This window comes from Chiloscyllium punctatum, chromosome 9 (assembly GCF_047496795.1).
Source record: "Chiloscyllium punctatum isolate Juve2018m chromosome 9, sChiPun1.3, whole genome shotgun sequence".
Classification (NCBI taxonomy): domain Eukaryota; kingdom Metazoa; phylum Chordata; class Chondrichthyes; order Orectolobiformes; family Hemiscylliidae; genus Chiloscyllium; species Chiloscyllium punctatum.
Window position 1 is genome coordinate 39,209,999 of NC_092747.1, and position 27,513 is coordinate 39,237,511.

At 41.8% G+C, this 27,513-nt stretch overlaps 1 protein-coding gene across 5 annotated transcripts in view; it reads right to left on the reverse strand.

The window, feature by feature from the left end:
• LOC140481308 (microtubule-associated tumor suppressor candidate 2-like) overlaps positions 1–27,513 on the reverse strand; it is a 452,512-nt gene that overhangs the window by 394,309 nt on the left and 30,690 nt on the right. The window contains exon 4 of one of the 5 annotated variants that reach the window (XM_072577283.1): positions 25,635–25,757. The exons of the other annotated variants lie outside the window; for them this stretch is intronic. The gene's annotated coding sequence lies outside the window, so the exon portion shown is untranslated. The remainder of the gene's footprint in view (positions 1–25,634; positions 25,758–27,513) is intronic. 5 annotated transcript variants of the gene reach the window in all.

Consider the following 27,513-nt stretch of genomic DNA (forward strand, 5'->3'; position numbering starts at 1 on the left):
GCTGCACTGGGCACCAGTGGGGAACAGCGTGAACGATGGATGTGGTACCAATCAAGTAGGCTGTTATGTCTGAATGGTGTCAAGTCTCTTTAGTGTTGATGGAGTTGCAATCTTCCAGACAACTAGAGAGTGTTTCAGCAAACTCCTGACTTGTAACTTGTAGTAGATGCACTGAAAGAACAACAGTCAAGCAGATGGAGGCCATCCATGAAGGGAGTTCCAGAATCTCAATTCAGCGACAGCAAAAGAATTGTACCAAAACAAGATGGTGAGTGGAATCAGACGGCTTATGGCCTGATGTAACAGAGCTCATGGGTACAGAAGGTGTTTTTAGTGGAGCCTTGGCAATTGGTGAGGACCTAGCTCTCATTTTCCATTACATACTTTTGAATTCCTCTGTATGGCAATTGCATAAACATTGGGACAAATTATGATATTACTCCTGGCCCCATTTCACTGTTGAAACTTCTCATCTTCTTTGCCCAGAGTGAGTCACCCTGACAGAGAGGCCAAGACATCAACTTGGCAGGTTGGACACAGAGGCTCCAGAGGATGATTGGGAGGAAGGGGAGCATGTCAATTGAAATGGAGAGAATGGGAATGATTCTGAAAATATGGGTTAACATTTGAATATCTTTATTTATAGCATAAAATGTAGGAATTTGTCTTTGTTGTCTATATGCCTGCATACATAAATGATCACATTCAAACTGGTCTCCTGATTCATGATCACTTAGTCTTCAGTCGAGACTTTCTCCACGTTACATATTCTGATTTAAAATGATATCCTGCCATAGTTACAAAGCCATAAAGTTCAGTAATCAGTGTCAAAATTTTCTACTAGGCCAGACCAAAAGTGGTATGTTTTTTTAAAAAAGCCATTCCACCACTGATTGGGGAAGTTAGCAGCCAGAACAACTGCACCTTTGGAGGCCTCTGAATGTGCAATGCTTTCTGTAAGTGCAAGTGATATGAACTTTGCCCTGTAGAATAAATGGGACTGATTCCAGAGCACTGACAACCTCAGCACAAGATGGAAACTCTTCAACAGATGCATTAAATAGATAATTCTTTGATACGATCATACATTGGCAGGAGTATAGCTGGGATCAGCTGTCCCTTATACACTTGTTGGCAGATGGTGGGCTTATTGCGTTGCAGATCCCACTAGAAAAGCAGTAAGCATGAATGTTTCATTTATAGAATTCTTTCCGCCTGTAGCCTTGGCTGTAAAGCAAAATTTTTCTTTAATTTAGTAAGTTGCCAAACCAATCATTTGAATCATGGCTTTTTTTTTGTCACAGCTCAAACAGGAATGGTTTAAATATTGTGCAATTCCCTTCAATGTTATTATTATGGATTCTTAAAATTAATCATTTCCATATTCATATCACTTTGAAGGTCAACACAAGGGTGCAGCAAAATCACATCCTTTTCATAAAAGCACAAGAGGAGAAGAATAATAAATGATCACAAGTCATATTTGAATCACATGTAAACAACTAACTTGGACAAACAAAGCAAAGCAATTAGTGTAACATACCAGCATGCTATTAAAGTACAATGTTTTTGTAAAGCATCCTAAAGCAATCAACAAACAGGTGTACAAGTATATAATTTTTAACAGATATAAATATCCAGTTAAAGCACAATACGTTAAAGTATATAGGTCCCACATACATTCACATTTTCCTGTAAAAGACATTTGCTTCCCACATTAAATCCCTAGAGTGTGGAAGCAGGCCTTTTGGATCCATATCAACCCTCCAAAGTTCATCCCACTCAGACTCACCCCACTAATCTATAATCCTGCATTTCCTATAGCTAATCCACCGAGCCTGCACATCTCTGGACTCTATGGGCAATTTAGCATGGCCAATCCACCTAACCTCCACATTGTTGGAGTGTGGGAGGAAACCAGAGCACCCAGAGGAAACCCAAAGTTGGAATCGAACGAGAGCACCTAACACCATGAGGCAGCAGCGCTAACTGTTAAGCCTCCTTGCCACCCACATATGAAACCATGGAGAACAATGACAGCAAAAATGATCAAAGAAGGAAAAGTTGAGCAAAAACAACTTTGAATGGCAGAAAGTAGCATACCAAAAGAAATTCCTGTATATATATTTTAAAATTACTTGTGACTGAAGGTGTTTCAACTGTCTATGTCATATGTAAAAGCTAATAATTCAGATTCATGGTTTTCATCAGGTCTCATACTTGGATAGGAGTTTCAGCAGTTGAAAGGCTGAGGCAGAAGTAGAAGCAGGCAAACAATAGAGGTGAAAATAGGCAATATTTGTGACAGAGAAGATGGGGATTGAAAGCTCAGCTCTCAGTCAGATAGACCACCGCGGCCGTGCAACGTTCAGTTCACCCGGAGACGGGAGAGGAATTAATGACAAGAGTATAAAGTTTGTGGTAATTGCTGAAGCCAAAGATTTCATATGTGCCAGTTTTCAGTTGTAGGATGATTGGCTCTTTCCACAAGTCAGCAGTGATGCAGTGAGGAGAAATATAGGTAAGATGAGAGTGTCATCAATATAAATTTGGAAGCTGACTCAATGTCTGCAGCTAATGCCACCAAGGTACAGTACCAATGAGAAAGACACAAAATTAGGTGCTTGATTGAAACCTGAGGTAATAACCCCAAAGTTACTTTAGCAACAATTGAATAGATAAGAATGGAACCAAATTAAGGCAGTTTCAATGAGCAGAACAACAGAGAGGAGGCATTAAAGGGAGATGTGTAACTGACGATTTAAACCGCACAGGTCCAGAAGCATGAGAATGGATAAAGCACTGCAGTGATTGTATTAGAGGATATTATGTGAAACTCTTCCCCCACTGTATGGTTTCTATTCTTCCATAGTCCTCGCCTCTTCTTCAGCTGGTCTCTGGTTCCCATTGGTGACAGCACCAAAAGAATTTGCTTCACTTGTATTCAGATAATACTGAGTTCTAAAACTCTCACCTGCCCCGACTCCATTGCATTTGTTGGTATTATATCCAATCTTGATCATTTCATAAATGCTTTGAACTATATACTGGGATAACTGAAGATCTGGAGTTTGCTGACTTGTATGCTGACAGGAATGAGAAAAAAATGGCTACTAGGCGCAGTGGCTGGAGATCCCACTTCGTAGCCCTCCTATATCAATTTTCCTGAGGACGGGAAAGGGAGAATGCTCAGGGACTCATTCACTCTAATGAAAGAGGCATAGTTGTGCTCATTTAGAACTCACACCAACTACGCTTGTTAATTTTCATAGAGGTGGCCAAATTTCAGCAGCTTTTGGATTTATCCCAGAGATATGAGGCATAAACCAGGGATAAGAGATAGGCAGTGTTTAAAAGGCGAGTAAAATTATTTTGTTTCCTTTATAATTCATCATGAAATGATGTAACATGAGTTGTGTCAGTTATGATAGTGCTGTAAGATTGGTAGATTGAATATTGTGTTGGCCAGATTGTTCTTTTTGTGAATTAGCAAATCAGGTAAGTGAAAAATCAATATTGTAAGTACAGAAAAGTCTTCAGGTGAATCTAATGGATAAAAAAGTAGAGTATATTTCACATTATTAAAAAGGTAGCCTAGTATAGTAACCAAATGCAAATGCTTCATCTTCTCCCATTCTGTTTATGTATTCAATTCAGACATCTCTTGAGATAGGAGTTCTGAAGTCTGTTTACTCTGGGGGTTTTACTGGCTCTTGACTGCATACTTAAACATTTTACACATGCTTGACATTGTTTACATGAATGCTCTGAAAATGCTTTGAAGAGGGGGTCTGAAATAAATAGAACAGAAATGGATGGAGAAAATCAGCAAGTCTTGTAGCATGTGTGAGAGTAAACAGAGTTAATATTTCAAGACCAGTGACCCTTCTGACATGACATGCAGATTTGCTCCAGCAAATGTCAGTTTTGTTTCAGATCTCCAGCATCCACCTTGTTTCATTGTATTGAAGAGGCTTTCGTTTAGTCAAGAAGTCTTATAGACTATTCAAAGGCCTCAACTTGGTAATATATGGCTTGTGAGCTCTGCTTAGAAAGTTGATGATGATTGAGGGCAATGAAGGTAAGAGGATAAGAGAGTGAGAGTGACAGGGCTGTGGGGATAGGGTGAGGGACAGTTTTAAAATGGTCAGTAGGTCTTATGTACAGATGAATCACTGACTGGCACAAGGCCAAGGCTTTTCGGTATCAGAGATACACTTTTTAACATTCTCACTCTGGACTCTGTCCACCGCACACCTGCATCCAGACCATACAGGGTTGGACTCTCAGAAAAACCAAGAAGCTGACCATCTTGAGTTAGAGGTGGTATTGTGAGATTAATTGCACCTCTCAATTTATTTTGTACTCTTGTCCCAAATGCAACTCTTTTCCTTGTCAATAGTCCCCAACTGAACCAGACTATTTGCTTCCTGTTCAATCCCATATGAGTCTAAGACCCCACCTCCTCTAAAGATCATCAAACATCATCTTAATAACATTGCCTGTCTCTGCCCCTAACGTCTGTCAATCTTCCAATGAAACCTGGTATTATCACTTGTAAATTCGTTCTCTTAGCTGGCCACCTATTCTCCACCCTCTATAAACATTACACAACCTTCTGCTCCCAATATTTTATTCCAAGTCTGGGGTTCATTCAAGAAGACCCTCTTCAATAACCTACATGGGTTTCCAACCCAGCTACTCCCTCTCCCACCCTCAGCCCTAACAACATGCAAATTTTAAATAATTTATTGGTATTGATGTTTATTAATTCACTCAATACTACATCTGAAACATCTGCCAGTTCTGCAATGACTCCAACAGACTCTCCATTCATCTTCATCATGCTTGTTGCTCATTCCTACCTAGCTTCACCATTCAATCGACTGCTATGTTTTCATTATATGAAATGTAATGCATCCATCTCAGTTTTTAGCTTAAGCTATGGAAGGTCAGCTCAGCCATTTACAGTGCCCATCTGTGGCATGTGGGGACTCATGAACACTTCATGTGACCAAAATCAGTACATGTGTAGGAAGCTTCAAAGGCTGCAGAACTTTGAGCTTCATGGTTTGGAGTCACTGTGGTGAATCTGCACTTGGTGTAGTTCTATCAATACATCTGAACCTGGTTTCATCACCAAAAATAAACAAACGTGTTCACTAGCAATGGAATAAATACTTAAAATAACTTAAAAGTCTATACAGAACCAGTTACTAGTTCATTTTTTGGCTGGGTTAGCATTCAATGCCCATCATTAATTGCCCTGGAGAAGCTGCTGGTGAGCTGCCTTCTTGAAACACTGCAGTCCATTTGATGTAGGTAGTCCCACAGTGTTGCAAGGGAGGGAGATCCAGAATTTTGGCCCAGCAACACTGAAGGACTAGAGATATGTATCCAGGTCAGGATGGTTTGAAGGGAAACTTTCAGGTGATGGTATGTCAATGTCTCTGCTGCCTTTGTCCTTCTAGATGGTAGCAGTCATGGGTTTGGAAGGTGCTATCTGAAAAGCCTTAGTGTATTTTTTTCAGTGCATCATGTAGATGATACACAATGTTGCTACTGTGCATCAATTGTGAAAGGAATGAATGTTTGGAGTACTAAATGTAGTTTCGGTCTCCTTGTTTCAGGAAGGATATCATTGCTAAAGAGGGAGTGCAGCAGAGGTTCACTAGACATGTTTGTAGGATGTCAGAACTGTCCTATGAAGAGAGGTTAGGTAAACAGGCCCTGTATTCTCTAGAGTTTAAAAGAGTGAGAGGTGATCGCATTGAACCTTACTCAATACCTAAAGGGATAGACAAGGTAGATGTAGACACAGTATTGTTTCCTTTGATTGGGGAATCTTGGATCAGAAGGTATAATTTAAAAATAAGGGATGATGCCACTTAGGTCTGAGATGAGGAGAAATTACTTTACTTAGAGGGTTGTGAAATTTGGAATTCTTTAGTACAGAGGGCTGTGGAAGCTTAGTTTTTAGTTTCAAGTATGTTTAAGGAAGAGATTAATAGATTTCTGATTGCTAATGGTGTACATGGTCATGGAATTGTGTGGGTAAAAGGCAGTGAAATATTTGATCAGCCATGATACTGAATACAGGGAGGTTCAATAGGCTGAACAGCTTGCTTCTGTTCCTGTGGTCCGATGTTTGTGGATGTGGTACCAATCAAGTGGACTGTTTTGTTCTGGATGGTGGGAGGCTTCTTGAGTGTTGGTGGAGCTTCACCAATCCAAGCAAGAATGGAGTATTCCATCGCACTCCTTACTTGCACCGTGGAGATGGTAGACAGGATTTGGCATGTCAGGAGGTGAGGTACTCACTAAAGTATTCCTAGCTTTCGACCTGTTCTTGTCACCATAGTATTTATAAGGCTAGTTCAATAACTCCTAAGGTGTTAATAGTGGGAGTTTCTGTGATGGTAATGCCATTGAACATCAAAGGGTGATCTTTAGATTCTGTTGCAAATAGTCATTGCCTGGTACTTGTATGGTATAAATGTTACCTCCTACTTGTCAGCCTAAGCCTGAATATTGTCCAAATCTTGTTGCATTTGGTCATGGACTGCTTCAGTATCTGAGGATTTGCGAATGGTGCTGAACATTGTACAATCACCAGTGTACATGCCCACTTCTTATCTTATGATGGAGGGAAGGTCATTGATGAAGCAGCTGAAGGTGGTTGGGTTTAGGGACACCACTCCTGCAGAGATGTCCTAGAGCTGAGATGACCGAATTCCAGAAAGCACAACTGTCTCTTTTTGTGCCAGGTACGACTCTCCTACCTCACCTCTGGAACTCAGGTACTTTAAAAAAATTAGATATTGCTGGGAAATGAATGATTCTTTTCCAAACTCAGTTCCAAATTGGTGAAACTTTTGGCATAGACTCCTGCACTTTCATTGATTGAACCAGGATGATCTCCTGGATTGATGGTAATAGTAGAGTGGGGGCTAAACTGGGCCATGTTTGAGTATAATTCTGCAGCTGCTGAAGATTCACAGAACCTCAAGGATGCCCAGTCTTAGCTGCTAGATCTACTTGAAATCTATCCCATTTAGCACAGTGATGGTGCAACAGAACACAATGGACAGAACCCTCAGTGTATAGTTGGGTCTTCATCTCCTTTTCCTGTTTCTTGGTCCCCTCACCAGACACAGACCAACATCTACATCCTTTATTTTAATATGTTGAGCTCAGTTGATGCACAATCTTGAATTCCTCCAAGGTATTCCTCAGCTCTTGAAGCGCTAGTTTGGGCCTCTCCTTGTTTCATGAAAAAGTTCTCAAGTATTTCCTGGCTTGTTGATTAGTCTCAAATTCACATTTCAGCTGTCATTTATGCAGGTTGCCAACTTGGGAACAGTCAATTCCCAGTTGGATGAAGCATTCCATTTTGTTGGGATGGCTTATCATTAGCTGCGTGCAGTTGTTGAATAACCTCTTGATAGGCTATTTCTAAGGTTGCAAGTGTTTCACAAAAATGCATCATATTCACCTTGGCCTTCTTTGCACATTCTTATAAGGATTTGTTGCATGTTGCTCATAGGATACTATCCATAGAGAATGCTGGAGAAACTCAGCAGGTCTGATGGCATCTGTGCAGAAAGAAACAGAGCTAATGTTCAATACGGCCAGTTCAGTGCCTTTCTGTGTTGAGAGAGAAAATTAAGATCTGGGATGTCTCTTTAGGCTGATTACCCTCATCTTTGGCACCTTTCTTTCCCATAATTTGCAACCTCTTTTCTGAGACAGATGAAGAGAGTGAGTCCTGACACACTGAGCTAACTTCAGCGTCATCTGTGGATGCTAAACAAAAAATATTCAAAGCCGTTCCAGCATTTCCACTTAATGAAGGTGAACAAAGGTTAGGGATTTCAATGACTTCTGTCTCATTGTCGCAAAATGCAGCATGTATCTGCCCTCTCCTTCTGATTCTAATGCCTAAGTTGAATGGAAAACAGTCTGAGAACTTTGGGTCCCCAACCATGGTGTGTTATCCTGAAGAATCAATTCTTCTCTCCCAGTATCCAATTTAAAATTAATTTTCTTACCATTACCAATGATATCTGCACACCAGAATTCATTTTGTGGAGTTGCAAACAGGACCAAAAGCCGACAGTGGGCCTGTTACACCCCTCGCAAAGAATTCATCCTGTTCATCAGACTTTTTAAATGTTTGGACACTTGACGTCCCATCTACTGTAATGTTTTGCTCTTGTTTTCATTGTAATAGAAAAGAGCAAAGGGTAGTTTGACTGACATTTACAAGGATCCTGATTCATCTTAATCAAGTGGATGCTGAAAGGATGTTTCACCTTGTGAGTGAGTCCATAACTAAGGGGCACAGTTTTAAAATTAGGGGTCACCCTTTCAGAGTAGCTGGGGATGACCTTTTGTCTGAGATAGCTGTGAGGCTGAGGAACTCTCTCTCAGAAGACAATGAAGGCAGGATCATTGAATATTTTTAGGGCAGAGGTAGATGGTTTTGTGTTAGGCAAAGGAATCAAAGGTTACCCAGGATGGATGAGAATGTGCACTTTAGAAAGCAAACAGATCAGAGGAGCAGGATTTGTCAGCTTTGTGTAGGCTTTGCGCTTCCATGATTCGATGCCAAAATGGGCATTGAATTCCAGCACCCACATCATTGTACTGCTGCTGGGCCACTGTTTCGATTTGTCCATCACTTTCTTTGGTCAGATAGCCTTGGTCCTTCACCATAATGTTGTAATGCCACTGGCACTCCTTGTCATTTGTCTCTGGTTCTGTGGCTCTCACCGCCACTGTTACTATATAGCAAGATAAGATCTGTACTTACATTAGTGATAAGGTTCCCCATGGTAGGCTATTGCATAAAATATGGAGGCATGGGATTGAAGGTGATTTAGCACTTTGGATCAGTAATTGGCTAGCTGAAAGAAGACAGAGGGCGGTGGTTGATGGGAAATGTTCATCCTGGAGTTCAGTTACTAGTGGTATACCATAAGGATGTGTTTTGGGGCCACTGCTGTTTGTCAGTTTTATAAATGACCTGGATGAAGGTATAGAAGGATGGGTTAGTAAATTTGCAGATGACACTAAGGTCAGTGGAATTGTGAATAGTGCTGAAGGAGGTTGCAGTTTACGGAGGGACATAGATAAGATGCAGAGTTGGGATGAGAGATGGCAAATTAAATTTAATGCAGAAAAGAGTGAGGTGATTCATTTTAGAAGGAGCAACAGGAATAAAGAGTACTGCACTAACGGTAAAATTCTTGGGAGTGTAGATGAGCAAAGAGATCTCAGTGTCCATGTACATAGATCCCTAAAGTCACCACCCAGGTTGATAGGGTTGTTAAGAAGGCATTAGCTTTTACTGGCAGAGGGATTGAGTTTCAGAGCCATGAGGTCATGTTGTACCTATACAAAACTCTGGTGTGGTTGCACATGGTGTATTGTGTCCAATTCTGGTCATTGCATTTTGGAAGGACATGAAAGCTTTAGGAAGAGTTCAGAGGAGATTTAATAGGATGTTGCCTGGTATGGAGGAAAGGCCTTATGAGGAAAGGCAAAGGGACTTGAGGCTGTTTTCGTTAGAGCGAAGAAGGTTGAGAGGTGACTTCATTGTGGCATATAAGATAATCAGAGGGTTAGATAAGGTGGATAGTGAGAACCTTTCCCTCAGATGGTGATGGCATTACTCCACATCATTGCTTTTGCTTTGAAATACAGTCTCCTTATGTCACTTACTCATAAACTGTGGATCAAGCCACTGCTTGATAACTTCATTATCATCTTATTTCACACTGTTTTCTTATACAAGTACAAATATCATATTGTAGTGGTATTTTATGTTGTAATTATAACTGCATATCCAAATGCAATTTAATGCTTAGAGTTGTACCACTTTGAATGGAAGTATCTGTACTGCAACCCAGACTCTTTGGCTCCTACTCCTGTGCTTATTAAATCAATCATATTTTAAAGATTGGATTACTATTCCTGCTCAACCAGCACTGGAATTATTTTTGAAAAGAACCTTTGAGCATGCTATTAGGGATTTTTCACAATGTATTATTGGGATTACCAGTATTATTTTCACATTATTTATTTCAACATTTACCCTACTTATAAAACTATTGAAGCAATGAACAGTTTCAACATACAAGAGTAGAAGGGTTCATCATCACGAACATTTTGAAAAGTGTACAACTGTATAACAGATCATGATACATACAAACCTATACATTAGAAGCAGGGGAAGGCTAATCAGCTCTGCATGTCTGCTCCATGGTTCATTGCACTACGGGGTGAGCTGACTGTGGCCTCAACTCCACATTCAAGCCAACCAACAGCTCCATTGTTAGTCAATAATCCATTTACCTCTGCCTTAAAACTATTAAGTGGCTCTGCCCCAATCGTTCTCTGGGGAAGAGGATTCCAAAGGCCCTCTAGGAAAAAAAGATTTCTCTTCATCTTAAAGAACTTAAACAAGGAGATAGAAGGGCTAACAGAGGCCATGAAATATCCTTGCAAGCAGAACTAAGGAAAATCCCAAGGTATTTTTATAGGTATAAAAGGAGCAAGATGGTAGCTAGTGAAAGGGTAGGTCCACTCAAGGACAAAGGAGGGAATTTATGCATGGAGCCAGAGTAAGTGGGCGAGGTCCTTAATGAATGCTTCCCATCAGTATTCACAAAGGTGAAGGATATTGTTGACGGTGAGTCTCGGGAAGGGTAAATTAATATTCTAGGGCATGTTGATATAAAAACAGAGGTGATGTTGGGTGTTTTAAAAGCATTAAGGTAGGCAGGTTCCCAGGTCCTGATGGGATATATCCCAAAAGGCTGAGAGAGGCAAGGGAGGAAATTGCAGGTGCCTTATACAAAATCTTTTCATCCTCTTTTGTGACAGGAGAGATCCCAGAGGACTGGAGAACAGCCAACATTCTTCCTTTGTCTAAGAAGGGCAACAGGGATAATCCAGTAAATTACATGCTGGTGAGCCTTAGGTCAGTGTTAAGGAAATTATTGGAGAAAGTTTTTAGGGACAGGATTTATTTATATTTGGAAAAATATTGACTTATTAATGATAGACAGCACAGCTTTGCGTGGGGAAGATGGTATCTCACAAAGTTATTGCGTTTTTTTTGAGGAGGAGGTGAGAAATCTGATTGATGAGGGCAGGTGGTGAATGTTATCTACGTGGACTTTAGCAAGGCCTTTGTTAAGGTTGCTCATGGCAAGCTAATATAGAAGGTGAGGCTACATGGGATCTGTGGCGAACTGGTAAGATGCACGCAGAACTGGCTTGGTCATAGAAGACAGAGAGTAACAGTAGGAAGGTGCTTTTCTGACTGGAGTCTGTGACCAGTGGTGTTCCACAGGGATCGGTGCTGGGACCTCTGTTGTTTGTAATACACATACAGTAAATCCTCTGTATCCACGAGATCATGACTCACAAATTCGCCTATCCATGCCAAAAGATAAGTAACAACATAATCCAACATCCGCAGGCAAATTTCGGGTATCTGTGATTTTTAAACGAGCTTGTGGGGGTTCTCAGGAAGGGAACCTTGATGAATATGGAGGAATGATTGTAAATGATTTGGAGGAGAATGTAGGTGGCCTGATTGGTAAGTTTGCAGATGACACAAAGACTGGGGAAGTTACAGATAGTGAGGAAGATTGCCAGAGGATGCAGAAGGATATAGATAGGCTGGAGACTTGGCAAAGAAATGGCAGATAGAATTTAATCTGGACAAAAGTGAGTTGCTGCATTTTGGAACATCTAATGCAAGAGACAAGTATACAGAAAATGGCAGAACCCTCAGTAGCATCAACATAGAGGGATGCAGGCATACAGGTCGCAGTTCCTGAAAATAGCAACACAAGTGGATAAGGCAATCAAGAAGGCATATAGCATGCATGCCTTCAGGGCAGACAATATCAAAATTGGCAAGTCATTTTGCAGCTGTACAGAACTTTACTGAGGTCACAACTGGAATACTGTGTACAGTTCTGGTTGCCAGGCTACCAGAAGGACATGGAGGCTTTAGAAAGAGGACAGAAATGGTTTACCAGGATATTGTTTGGATTGGAGGGTTTTGGCTATGGAGAGAGATTGGACAAACTTTGTTTGTTTTCATTTGAATATCCAAGGCTGAGAAGCAACCAGAAAAAAGGTTTACAAAATTACGAGGGGTATGGATAGGTTAGGCAGTCAGAGAATCTTTTTCCCAGGTTAGAAATGTCAATTACGAGGGGACATTGGTTTAAAGTATAAGGGGAAAGTTTAAAATGAAATGCGAGAGGCAAGTTTTTCTTTTACACAGAGGTTAGTAAATACCTGGAATGTGTTGCCAGAGGAGGTGGTAGAAGCAGATACAACAGCAACCTTTAAGAGGCATCTTGAAAGAAACATGAATCAGCAGGCAATAGAGGAATATGGATTGCGAGGCCGTGAGGACTTTCCCAATCTGTTAGTGTCAACACTTCATCCCTCAGTCCCAGCATATTGGGTCACCATATCAGACAGAGCATAGCACTATCCCCCTACCAAAGCCAAGGTGGTGCTGACTGTTGATGACCCTCTTCACACATTGCTCCTTTCCTTCCCTTCCCTTGCTCTATTGTCTCCCCTCCTTCTATGTTGAGTTGCACCACCACTATCAACCTTTTCAAACGTTATCCCCACTGCATTTCAGCACGCTGTCCCAGTGTCCCACATTCCGTCCTGTCACAGTGGCTCCTGATAAATCCCCCTTACCACTCTGACTTTCACATCGAAATTGTCACTGTCTTCCTGGGATGATGAGTCCAAAACTAGAAGACGTAAGTTTAGAGTGAGAGGGGAAAGATTTAAAAGGGACCTAAGGGGCAACTTTTTCACACAGAGGGTGGTAAGTGTATGGAATGAGCTGCCAGAGAAAGTCGTGGAGGTTAGTACAATTACAACAGTTAAAAGACATATGGATGGGTATATAAATAGGAAGGGTTTAGAGGGATATGGGCAAAGTGCTGGCAAATGGGGCTTAATTAATTTTTAATATCTGGTCAGCATGGGCGAGTTGAACGAAAGGTTCTGTTTCTGTGCTATACACCTCTATATGACTCTATCTGGCAAGTGGGAAAATGCAAATATGGATTTGAATAAGACAAGATTAACTAATAATGAGATGATAGTACATGTTAATGTATGCAAATAGCCTGTCATCTTCACTAGCAAGAAGCTTTTCTCACTGTTCAACACTTGGTCAGGCCTTTTGCTCTCAATGTCAAAAAGTGCCTCACTGCTGCTCTCACGCGATTTTTCCAACTTTCTCACGAAAGGCAAAAGTTAATCAATGCTTGGGAAAATTGCATATCTTACATCTTCTTCACGACATACCTTTTTCCCTGTTTTCACATCATCAGCAAATCTAGCAACTATATATTTGGTCCCTTCACCTTATACAACTTATAAATAGATGAGGCCACAGCACTGAACCCTGGGATGTTTAGAGCTTGAGAACCTGAAAATAACTCATTTAATACCTACTGTCTACTCTTAAGACATTCAGTATTTATTAACTTGAGCTATTCCATCAAACTTCTCCTGATGTCTTGATGTATAGTGAAGTATTTGCAGATATAAATGCATAATCAGTAAGATTTCATTATTGCTGGAAACGTTCACATGGAAGATCATTTCTGTACAGTGCTGTGCTATCAATGCATCGGAAATGAAAGCACAATGTGCATTTTATTGTTCATTGCATTGGGAAATTACAGTCTGGTTTGAAATGTTCTTTCACATATTTGATGTAAGATTTCCTCATCCTACCTATTCACACATCATTGTTAATGAAAAGGATTCCAAAGAAGATGTGCATTTTATTGCGATTTTTCTCACAGTGGTTTGCTGCAGTGTCCAGCTGATTAATTTTTAATTCCTGGAGACTCCCAGATCATCATCAAAGAGTTTACATTCTAAATTTGATGCGAAAGCCTCAGAAGAACCAAAGACAAACACAGCTACATTTAATGTTAGCAGTAAAAACGGCCATTCGTTCAGGACCTCGCCTCCAGATTAAGTTGTAACAAATATACTTTTAAATGTTTTGCGGAGGATGCAATATAAAGCTACTCTAAAGCTTTTCCCACTAAGGATCCTTTTACTACTCAACTTTTTATAAGCCAGTAACATAAGAAAATTGACACATCATTACAGAGGACATAATCATGACTGATGCCTGTGAGCTGCTGAAGAAACAAAATAACATTGGCACTGTGAGCCAAGTCATATTAATGACCACTTGCCAGTGCATACGGCCATATAAGCACAATGAATATGAGCTGCCTTACTGAACAAAATTTAATCCTGGATCAAATGTCCAGCAGCAAATAGTAAAGTACATTTCTCCCATTATTATTTTTCTCTTTCAGTATCATCACTGTTCACCTCAATGCCTAACGCAATCCATTATAAATATCAAACAGTGAGATAAAACGTTATGAATCAGTGCAGGTTCTGACCTCAGCACACAAAGCACAATCAGATTAGGAATTTCAATGTGACAGTGATGACCCTGACCTCTAGTTATTTATTATTGTGCAGAATAACATGAAGATCCCAATGACCTAAAGGAAAATGAGATACAGATGGCAGAAGCCCTTACCAGAAATTGGCTAAGTGTCAATTTCATCAGGTTTCATGGAGGGTTTCACTCCATCAGGCCGAGCACTTTTCACACATTACCATCCCCGACTCACCTCATTAACCAGGTACCGTGTTCCTGTGGAACCTCTCTCGTTATGGTAACCTAATTCTTCCACTCACCATACACACAAGTACTCACCACTACTAGGATATCCCAAGATTCCTGGTTCCAATACCATAGAAACATGGAAATTAGGAACAAAAGAAGGTCATTTGGCTCTTCAATCCTGCTCTGCCATTCAAAATGATCATGGCTGATCATCCAATTCAGCACCCGCTTCCTGCTTTCTCCCCTTAGGATTTGTTTCTTTTCATCCTAGGAATTATATCTAACTTCTTCAAAACATTCAATGCTTTGGCTTCAACTACGTTTTGTGGCAGAGTATTCCACAGGCTCACCATTCTCTGGGTGAAGAAATTTCTTTTCATCTTGGTCCTAAATGGCTTACTCTGTATCTTTGGACTGTAAGTTCAGGACTCCCCAGTCATCAGGATCACCCTTACTACATTTATCCTGTATAATCCTGTCAGATTGTTAGAGGGTTCTATGAGATCACCTGCCTCCCAGTCTTCTAAACTCTTTACCTTTTATGTTTATCTTAAAAGGCCAAATAGTGTTAGGTCAAGCTCTACAGTTCAGAGCCTACCTTGCATGGTTGGTGAGACTTGCCCTGGACTTGGCAGGTAAAAGGGAAATTCATGCACCACTTACAGGTTATGACCTGGAGTTCCTGGTGAATGAGGGGCTTCAAAAGAGGGCTGTCCTCTTCCTGCTGGCAGAGGACACCATGACACCAGACCCCATCATCTTACCACCTGAGTCAGTGCAGTGCCCATGATCTTGAGGAATCCACAGCAATCCTGCCAGGACATCATTAATCATCTCCACTCCACCAGGATAAGTGGCACCATCTCTCACACTCACTCTATCTCTGCTTCTGCATACACTTCCCACCAAGGTTCATGCTCTACCATTCTCAGTATTGCATATATCTTTCCTCACTTTCTCCCACCCATCAATTTCGCCTGCATTCACTAAACCCCACATGGACTCTACATTAATTACCTCACTACCTTTCTCCACACTGTACCAGAACTAACGTTCACTTCCATTTCAATCAATCAATCTCTCCCTTTGCCAACTGACCATGCCCAAGGCCTAGCCATATCTCCATACTGACCATGTCCACACCCTTGCTCTGATGTCGGGTGAAGTACTTGAATGACTGTCCCAGGATCTCCTGACAGCAGTAGTCCCCTTGGCCTTGACTAATGGCTACTTCCCTTACACCTTCAATCATTGCCATTTGCTTCAAGTACTTTGTGGGTTTGCCATGTAAGCTGCTGCCACATTAGGTACATGTGAAATCAATGTAGCACAGTGCCATATAGCAACATGTCTGACCCCTTGACTGAAAGTTGCTGATAACCATGGCAAGCTGCCTGGCTTTCTGTCTGTGCTGAACAGCAAGGTAAGATAGAAGCATGGTAAGGCAAGGCTATCCAAGGGGAGCATCCCAGTAAATGCAAAGTGAGTGTGCATAAAGAGAGCAAATGAGCAATCTTGAGATGCTTGCAGACCCAGTCTGTGAGCTGAGTCCCTGTCCCATTGACTGAGTGTCCTGGCAGTAGCAATGTAATAAAAGGTGCTGGTACACTCCATAGTGTTGTATTGAATCGCAGAGGTGTACTGTAGTGGATTGAGATAAACCATGTGGGTGTGTTGAGGCTGGTACTAGCGCCTGTGGATGTGGACTATGTGCAGTTGCTGCCAACGGGGCGTGCTCTGCAATCTTAGTGCTGGTTGTCAAAGACAGAGATCCAGAGAGCAAGCAGCGAGCTTGATCACCATTTGGACCTTCATGTTGGGATTCTCAGCATCTACTTTCTATCTTTCTTTTCTTTTGTTTTTTTCAGTGCTCTAAACTGAGGAGACTCTAAATCTCCTGGTTATATATTTTCTTTCTTTCTTTCTTCTTCCTGGTCTTCCCCGACACTGCCGCCTAACTGCGGTAGTGCTTATTTTTTCCCCAGCACCCATGGTGTGTGTGTGCAGGTGTGAGACACAGTGAAAGACACAAGATGCACAAATCTTTATTCCGTTTCCACCACCAGGAAGAAAGGAAACACCCGAGTGGCCTGTGACAAGCACTGCCCTTCACACAAAGAGCAATGCTGTGAGATCAAACAGTGAAGGGGAGGGCAAGGATTAAATCAAAATAGAGTTGGAGGGGAAATAATGCACTCCACTCCCTGCAGTGCCCACCTTTCCCTGAAAATCTCGAGGGTGTTGGTGTCCACCACGTGCTCCTTCTCCAGGGACACCCGGGCTCTAACGTAACCGCGGAAGAGGGGCAGGCAGTCGGCCCTAACGACCCCCTCCATGGCCCGCTGCCTGGACCTGTTAATGGACAGTTTGGCCAGGCCCAGGATCAGACCCACAAGGAGGTCCTCTGACCTACTCACTCTCCTCCACACCGGGTGCCCGAAGATCAGGAGCATGGGACTGAAGTGCAACCAAAATCAGAGGAGAAGGTTTTTAAAGGAAATCAAAAAGGGAGTGCAAATACCCACACCCAAGCAGCTACTTTCTATCCAGTGGGTGGAAGAATAGGAAGCTGCATATCAATGAGGTGTAATTAATTATTAATAAGGCTGATAATGAGCAATAATCCCTGTTGGTAGGCTTTCCACTGCTCACTAGTGAGAATCTCATCTCAATGTCCAAGACTTGTTTGGGAAATATGATGTTTTGGTCCTATCACCAAGAAGGGACTCGCTCAATGTTTCATTCAATTTTCCCCAAGTTTCTCACGGTAGCCCATACTAGCCAGGGCCTGGGAGGATTCTACCCTGTACACTGTACTGAGCCAGGCAGACATGAAATTGGCTGCAATAAGAGGAGACTGGAAAATTGATCAGGGATCTATTTCACTGACTACTCATGGGTTTCACCATGTCTATAAAAGTTTCTATCAAAGGTCAGGGGAAGTAATAACAGGACTATCCTAATGTGAGCAATCAAAATACTCAGACATTGAGAAAATATTATAGCTCTTTAGCATTGGCAACATTGTAATTTGGAGTATTGCTTTATGCCCAGCATCATGGGCTGTTAAGGGGAATGTCGTAGAATGGGTTACAGGGTATAAAATGAGTCAAACAGTCTGACATATTGTCAAGATAACCTTTTCCTCGCATAAAAGGAAAATAATTTTGGTAAACAGCAGGAGGCACTAGCCAGGTGTTGTAGTAGCAAAGGCCTGAAGTCTGCTCACTGTGTCTTTTCATTCTCTGCAGAGGTAGTCTTCAGTGTGGTGGTGAGAATTTAAACTGCCTTGACCAGAAACTAGAGTATGAGGCAGGAGCAAAGCTGACCCTGCCAAGTTACACTCAGATTTCACTGAAGCAAAAAATCCTAAATCAGACACAAGTTTAATTTCTGGTCTGTCCTGCAGAAATTACTGATGGAAGGGCAGCGAGTTTGTGCGCTAGAGCAGGAAGAATAAAAGCCACCAGAATTCTCTGGCCTGTTTGATACCCAGTGAGTCCTTCCAACACTGAACAATGAGGGAGGACAGGTAGTATTTCTTTTCTCTATTCAGCAGCATTCAGAATAGGTTCCCCAAGTACAGCTGTAAGCAACCAGAAGAAACTCAGGCTGGAAAGCAGACAAATTTTGATGTTCAGGCCTCCAGCCCAACAGTTAACCTCCTCCACTCCCTCACCTTTACTTTGAGTCACTTCCACCTATCCTTCCTCTTGGTGCTCCACTCTCCAGACAAAAATCTCTGTTCCTATTACATTGGTTTACAACCCACAGCATTACCCCACTGCCTAAGGAACTTCGCAATTTATTGGGTTAAGGCTCGACCAAAATCACTACAATCAATTGAATCCCTACAGTGTGGAAGCAGGCCATTTGGCCCATTAGGTTTATACAACCCATCCAAAGAGCATCATACCCATCTCACTACCCCTGTCACTCTATTTCTTGCGGCTAACCTACCTAGCCTAAATATTCATGGTCGCTACAGGGAAGTTAGCATGGTCAATCCACCTAACCTGCTCATTTTTGGACGGTGGAAGGAAACCGGAGCACCTGGAAGAAACCTACACAGACACGGGGAGAAAGTGCAAAGATAGTCCACACAGACAATCACCCAACGTTGGAATTGGAGCCTGGGTCCGTAGCATTGTGAGGCAGCAGTGCTCACCATTAGCTGACATGCTTTTCAGATTCTGACAGGTTAGTTGTGGTAGATCCAGCATTTTCTATTTTCATCAGTAGAAAACATAATTAAAACTTTCCCAGTATCCCTTTGGTGTGCTATTGATCACCAATTAAATTAGATCAAGAGGATGCAAGTTTAACCTACAGCATTAGAGGATCTCAGCTAGGTGAGCAACAGAACTGATACAAGTCTCAGCATTGCGGGAGTTTGGAGAAGGTAAAAATCACTCAGGATCTCCTGCCCTGATCATTCGCCAGTGACGCCAACTCAAAAGTGCATGGCACATGAGACCAGGATCAACCTCCACTCTAAAGAATCCTCACTAACTGTGTGTGGCAGACACTGTCAACAATCTCTGCTTAGGACAGCATGTTAACAGTGAATTATCCGACCGAGTTAAAGCAGTGATCTCATCAAGCGGAGAGGAGGAAAATTAAACAATACACATGCTTTCACCCTTGGCAAATACAGTCACCAATATCGCTTTATATAAGAGTTTTTTTTCTAGTTCTATTAGTTATTATACAAAAAAAACTGAATAGATTTATGAGGCATTCAGTAGAGTTGTTAAATTTACTAAAATCTAATAAAGCATAATCTGCACTTCTAAAATGGCTTCTGGGCAGAAAAAATAAATGCATTAAAACACTGTAGCATATCAGGTCCTCTTATAAATGCCTCAGATTTTATTGATTATCCACACACATGACAAATGTTAACAAACGACAGAATGGATGGTTCCGTCATTGTCATCTTTTAACTTCTCATCGCAAAATCAGTTTATACTTGTTTTCAGCTTCTATTCCAAAGTAAATACACTTTACACAATAAAGGAGATACAGAGTATGAACTTTCCTCAAATGTAAAGCCAATCGCACAGTTTTGCAGCTGGAAACTTCAGCAGCAGGATGTTGCTGCCACAGATTTATTTTATTCAGTAGTGGCAGGTGTAGTTGATCATTTTTTATCTGATGGACTGCCACTTTCTGTGACATGAGATCGAAGCTGGAGGGGTGTGTCACAATAAATGCTTACTGATTAAAGCTACAACATTACCATTCAATCCTCCAGTCCATCTGCACATGCATATACAATGAAGAAAACACAATCTTGAACAGTGAGACAATTGAAAGATCGAAACTATCTACAGAAACATCAAATGTGATAGTGGCTTTTAAGTTAGTTAAAGATGCTTTTAAAACCAAAATATTTTTCTCTTGAGAAAAGCTGCACGTATTCTCTTGCAGTCAATAAATTTAACTTTGCAGGCTCTTTGGTCATAATTAAGACTGAAAGTCTACGCTTCAGTGAGAGGTGATGTTCCAACTGTGTAATGCAAAAGATTTAACCAAAGACAATAAAAATGATAGTGAAGCAAGGATAAATGTCACACCTAGTACATCATTGTCAATATAGTCTAAAAGTTGCTGAGCAGCAAACAGCACTTATCTTAACAGGTAATTAAATACATACATCTGTACGTCTTGTTGTTAAACAAAGATAAATCTCACCACAATCTAGTTTCAATTCATAAAAAATGTGGGCTTCCATAGTGCCCATTTACACACAGTGGTGAAATTAAGTGTAGATTGCAACCTCACAATTCCCGATAGCCTGATAACAGAGATCATTTTGTGAGAAGCTTTCTTCTGATAGTGGGCCACCACCCTTCCAAGGCTGATTAAGCCTCTGATAGGGGCTGTAGCCTCAGAATAGATATTAAGGGCAAAGTTTTATTCAGAAATAGACAGGAGGGTCACAGCCATCCTTTCAATTTGCCACATCAGGGAAATGTTTCCAGGTTGATGCCTTGACAAACAGAGAAGGGTCAGGCTCCAGAGATGGTCCCATGGCTCAATAACTTTTAAAAGGACAATATTCCACATTAAAAGCTTGCAGAAGTGCTTAGTGTTTGCAGAACTCCTTGCAAATCTACAAGGAGATAAATGCAAGTGCAGAAAGCATTGGGTTCTCATTTCAAGATTTCTGCCGAGATCACTTGTTTCTTAGTCATGGGGGCTATGGTTAGCCCCTCTTTGATTTACAGCATGACAAGAGAGCAGGGAGAGCCAGCATTGAACAGGCAATGTTGCTTGCAGAGAGAACAGGAGGAGGTTGATTTAAATTCAAGGAAACTGGGCTATCTACAGGGGCTGTTACCTATCCAGCGTTATCCAGGAGCATTTGGCTTATCTCAGTCTGAGCTAGGAACAGTGTGTACATTGACTCTAATTTACCAAAGATATTCATGTATGTCTGCTGTCTCCTTCGTGCAGACCTACAGTTATACAGCCAGGCAAGGATGGTGCTATTACTGACTATGAACAGTGGCCCTGAGTTGTTTTATATTGGGATCATTGAGATCTATATGGACTTCATTCAGGTATTTGACAAGGTAAACTGGTTAGCAAGGTTAGATCACAAGGAATACAGGGAGAACTAACCACTTGGATTAGATTAGATTACTGATTAGATTACATTAGAGTGTGGAAACAGGCCCTTCGGCCCAACAAGTCCACACCGACCCGCCCAAGCGCAACCCACCCATACCCCTACATTTATCCCTAACCTAACACTATGGGCAATTTAGCATGGCCAATTCACCTGACCTGCCCATCTTTGGACTGTGGGAGGAAACCGGAGCACCCGGAGGAAACCCACGCAGACACGGAGAGAACGTGCAAACTCCACACAGTCAGTCTGCCTGAGGCAGGAATTGAACCCGGGTCTCAGGCGCTGTGAGGCAGCAGTGCTAGCCACTGTGCCACCACGCCGCCCATCAGATACAGATACTTGGATACAGAACTGGCTTGGAGGTAGAAATCAAAGGGTGGCAGTGGAGGGTTCCTTTTCAGACTAGAGGCCTGGAGAGCAGAAGTGTGCCACAAGGATCGGTGCTGGGTCTACTGCTTATTGTCATTTATATAAAATCATTTGGATGTGAACATAGGAGATATAGTTAGTAAGTTTGCAGATGACACCAAAATTGGTGGTGTAGTGGACAATGAAGGTTACCTCAGAGTACAATGAGACCTTGAACAGATGGCGAAAATGAGGACTGCAGATGCTGGAGATTAGAGTTGAGAGTGTGTTGCTGGAAAAGCACAACAGGTCAGGCAGCATCCGAGGAGCAGGAAAATCTTCCAGCACCACACTCTCAACCTTGATCAGATGGGCCAATGAGCTGAGGATTGGCAGATAGAATTTAATTTAGATAAATGTGCGGTGCTGCATTTTAGAAAGGCAAATCGGGGCAGAATTACACACTGAACAGTAAGGTCCTGGGAAGTGTTGCTAAACAAAGAGACCCTGGAATGCAGGTTCATAGTTCCTTGGAAGTGGAGTCCCAGATAGACAGGAAAGTGAAGAAGGCATTCGGTATGCTTGGCTTTATTGGTCAGTGCGTTGAGTATTAGAGTTGGGAGTAAGCCATTTTTGGAATACTTGTGCAGTTCTGGTCTCCATACTCTGGGAAGGATGTTGTGAAACTTGATAGAGTTCAGAAAGGATTTACAAGGAAGTTGCCAGGATTGGAGGGTTTGAGTTATAGTGAGGCGCTGAATAGGCTGGGGTTATTTTCCCTGGAGTGTTGGAGGTTGAGGGGTGACTTTAGAAATCTTTATAAAATCATGAAGGACATGGATAAGGTAAAAAGACAAGATCTTTTCCTCTGGGGTGGGGGGGAAACCCAAAACTAAAGGGTATAGGTTTAAAGGTGAGAGAAAAAAAGAGGTTTAAAAAGTGACCTAAGGAGTTTATTTTTTCACACAGAGGCTGGTGCGTGTATGGAATGAGCTTCTGGAGGAAGTGGTGGAGACTGGTACACTTATAACATTTAAAAGACATCTGGATGGGTTCATGAATAGAAAGGGTTTAGAGGGATATGAGCCAAATGCTGACAAATGGGACTGATCAGCATGGACCACTTGGACCAAAGGGTCTGTTTCTATGCTGTACAACTCTATGACTCTATTTCTGGCTGAACCCAGCAATATGGTGTCATAGAGCTTTACAGCATGCAAAATTGTCCTTTGGACCATCACATCCACACTGGTTATCAAGCACCAATCTACTCTAATCCCATGTCCCAGCTCTTCAACTGTTGTCTTGTATTCTAGGGCATTTTATGTGATCATCTAAAGGCTTCTTAAATGTTGTGATGGTTCCCACTTCTACCACCCTTGAGAAAGCGAGTTCTAGATACCTACCATCATCTGGATGAAAAATTCTTTCATAAATCTCCACTAAGACTCCTGCCTTTCACCTTAAATCTATATCTCACGGTTATTGAGCTCTCTACTGAAATATTTCTCTCTATCTACTCTATCTGTGCCCCTCCTAATTTTGTTCATCTCAATCAGATTCCACCACCTCAGTCTTCTTTGTTGTAGGGGAAACAATCTCAGTCTATCTAGTGTATCTTCATAGCTGAGTCTTTCCAGCCCCAGCAACATCCTGGTGAAACAAGATTGCTGGAGAAATTCAGCAGGTCAGGCAGTATCTGTTGAGAGAAAATCAGAATTAACCGTTTCAAGTCAAGTGACCCTCCGTCAGACCCTTCATTACTGGACTTGAAACATTACATTTGTTGCTATCTCTATAAATGCTGCCAGACCTGCTGCATTTAATTGAGCGTTCAGTGCTTTTATTTCAGATTTCCAACATCTGCGGTTCTTTGTAATGTCCATTACCTTTGCACACTTGAGTACAAGTACATTCTCCCTATAGTGGCAACTATAACTGCACTGAGTAATCCAATTGTGGCCTAATGTGTTATTCAGCTCCATCATATCCTCCTTGCTTTTGTAATGAATTCCTCAATTAATAAATATGCCTTCTTAACCACCTCACCCACCTGTCCTCTTGCCTTTGAATATGTACATCAAATCTGATGTTTGTAACACCTTCAAGCTGACCAATGCTCTTTATGCCAAGAGAAGGGAGTCTCTTATCTTTCCTCGGATCAAAAAGGAGAAAGTGGAGTTCCTCAGGGTAGTGTCCTAGGCTCAACCATCTCCAGCTGCTCCATCAAATAACATCCCCACTTGATGGTGGGGAAAGTCACTGACGATTGCACAATGTTCAACATTTGCAGCTCGTCAGGTACTGAAGCAGTCCATATTCAAATACAACAAGATCTGGACAATATCCAGGCTTCGGCTAACAACTGGCAAATAACATACATGTCACACAAATGTCAGACAATGATTATCTTCAATCAGGGACTATCTAACCATTGGCCCTGGATTTAATGGTGTTACCATTACGGAATCCCTCACTATCATTGTTCCAGGAATTACCATTGACCAGAAACTCAATTGGACTTGCCACATAAAACAATGGTTAAAAAAGCAGGTCAGAGGCTAGGAATACTGTAGTAAGTAATTCATTTCCTGATTGTCCAAAGCCTGTCCATCATCTGCAAGGCATAAGTCAGGAGTATGATGGAATACTCTTCACTTGCCTGGATGGGTGCAGCTGCACCAACATTCAAAAAGCTTGACATCATCCAGGACAATGTCGCCCACTTGATTGTTGCTACACCCACAACCATCCATCCCTTCCACCACTGACACTTAGTGCACACTGCTGCTACTATCTACAAGATGCACTGCAGAAATTCAAAGATCCTTAAAAAACACCTTCCAAACCCACAACCACTTCCATCTTGAAACACAATGGGAACACCGTCACCTGCAATTTCCCCTCCAAACCACTCACCATCCCAACTTGAAAATATATCACCATTCTTTTACTGTCACTGGGTCAAAATCCTGGAATTCCCTCCCTAAAGGCATTGTTGGCACACATGTGCAGCAGTTGAAGAAAGCAGCTCACCACCACCTTAAGGGCATCGAGGAATGGGGAATAAATGCTGGCTAACCATGTCCCATGAGAGAACAAAAACAATCTAGTTACTCGTTGGGTGACTTCTGCTTGATCTGCAATGGAAGCTGAGGCATTGGCCTTCTGACACTGTATAACAGTTGGGTGCACAAAGATGATGATGGATAACTGATGTGTATGGGTAGTTGTTATGTTGTTGGTGATGATAGATTCACTGAAGACATGACCACTCCTGTAAGGTAAGTAAACATCTCTCACTAAGATCTTCAGGGCTAGACTGCTTACATTAGCAATGATGGTGATCTACTCCAACAGCCTTCTCAGTGTCTAAAGCCCTCTCCTCTTGTACTACATTGCATGAAGGTCATCAGTGTTGTGTCAGAGAACCCTGGAGCAAAATCTTGGGCCAGATGTGCCATTTCCACCTTGTTGGTAAAAGCATCTCCTGGAGCCACATTCAGAATACCTGCAACCAGGCCGCATTCTCTCTAAGTAGTGCAGGCTGGTTCTAACTGGTGCTCATCCTACACAAACGTGGGTAAGGCATGCAGCCTCTCAGCAGTGTTTCATGCTATTCTACACAGCAGTGTCAGCTAAATTACCAGGCAGAGCACATTTTCTGTGCTGCCTATGTAATAACAAAAAGACAGAGATTAATTCCACATTGTGAACCTTACATCTTTTTTTAATGGACTTGCAAGTTGGTCGAGGCACTAGAAATGTTTAAACACGAAGTGACTGGCTGCCGTAATTACAAATGCTTTTAGAGACTAGAGGCAAATTGAAATATACATTGGCTTTTGTAACTATATTGTTATAAAATGTGACTGATGTCTCTGTCACAAGAAGCAATGTATAAAGAGCTATCTTAAATACCTTGGTGAGGTTTAAAGCTGGATGAAGTAGCTCACACCTATGGTTTCTTCAAGCTCTGCTGCTCCATACAGAAAATGATTTCAAGTGGGTCAGTTCTGGAGAGGGTGTTGTTTTTTTCTTCTTCTGTTATATCACAGGCATCCAAACAAAAAGATAGACATCACTAGGCTGGTGTTGCACATTCAAGCAGTTTCTTACTTCCCCCTGCTTCAATGCAAATTAACACATCAAAGACCTCTGCGAGGCTCATTTATTTAATCACTGATTCCTGTCCAAAGTTCCTGAATAGAACTGATCGCACTTCAGAACCGTGGAACAGATGGGATTCAGGCTTATAGTTGTTCAGTCACTGACAGTTACTTACAGGTTTGGGCTGACAAATGGCAAGTAACATTCATGCCATAAATGTGCCAGGCAATAACCATCCCCAAGAAGGCAGAATATAACCATTGTCCCTTAACTTCCAATGGCATTACCATGGCTGAATCTCCCACTATCAGTACTGTCCAGAAAAAGAGCTGCACTAGCCATCTAGGTATTGTAGCTACAACAGCAAGTCAAAGACTAGGATTCTTGCAACAAGTAGTTCAAATCTTGACTCCCCAGAACCTGTCCACCACCTACAAGGCACGAGTCAGGGCTGTGATGGAATACTCTTCACTTGCCTGGATGAGTGCATTCAAAAAGCTTGACACCATAATCCAGGAAAATGTGTCCCACGTAATTGGCACCACATCCACTAACATTCACTCCCTCCATCACTGGATGCACAGTAAATTCTCTAAGGCTCTTCAGACAGCATCTTTGAAATCCATGAAGATACAGCAGTAGATATACGGGAATACTCATGGGCAAGCTCCCCTCCGAGAAATACACTATCCTGACTTGGAAATATATCACGCTCACAGTAGATCTCTTTATACTCATAGGAATTTATACTCTTGTCACTGTTGACCACAGTACTGACAACTGGGATTTAGAGCAACTGATGTCAATAACTATGAGTGAGATTGTAGAATGCCTGAAATCACACCCCAGTTGGTATTGCAAACATTGTGATGAGTGGCAACAGCTCTCAATCAATGAGTGAAGAATTCAGCCACTTCATAAAGGATTTGGAAATTCAACACCAGACATAATTTCCCCATTATCCCTAGTCAAATAGAAAGGCTGAAGTGGCACTGAGAATCAGTAAAGGGATCATAATGGAATTGAATATGTCTAGTGCATACCTATACAGGCAATCCTTAGGCTGAGAAATACACCTACACACAGCATTGAAAGTCATATAGCACAAAGGTGAAGGTCATGGCACACCTAAACTACTCTTCTAATGTCAAGAAAAGCTACTGAAGCAGGAAGTAGCAACAGACATGTGTGATAAATCAAGCAAGATGACAGAAAGCCAAATTTTACTTTAAGTATGCTAGAGCTGTGCACTGGAGAGTTCAGCGAGACTCAGCCCAAATGATGACTTGGAACCTGTGTTGATCAGTTGTCACTCCTGTTATATATGGTGACTATGAATGACCAGACATATTGTCTTAATTAAACCAAGTGAAGATGGTGTATCACTTGGAAGGGAGCTTGCCCCTGTGTTTTCCCAAGTGCTGCCTGTGTTCTCACGAGTTTCAAAGGCACTGACTGAAGAGCCTGAGAGAATTTATTGTGCATCAATAAATCAATTCACAATGGGCAGCAGATCTGAAAAAAAAGCGATCTCACCACCTGTATAGGATATGGACTGACCATCCATCCTAGAGGTCTGCTGTCCTCCTGAACAGAAATGGATTAAAAACAACAGTTATCGAGTCATATAGGTTTACAGCATGGAAGCAGGCCATTTGGCCCAAGTTAGCATGACAACAGCACACCTACT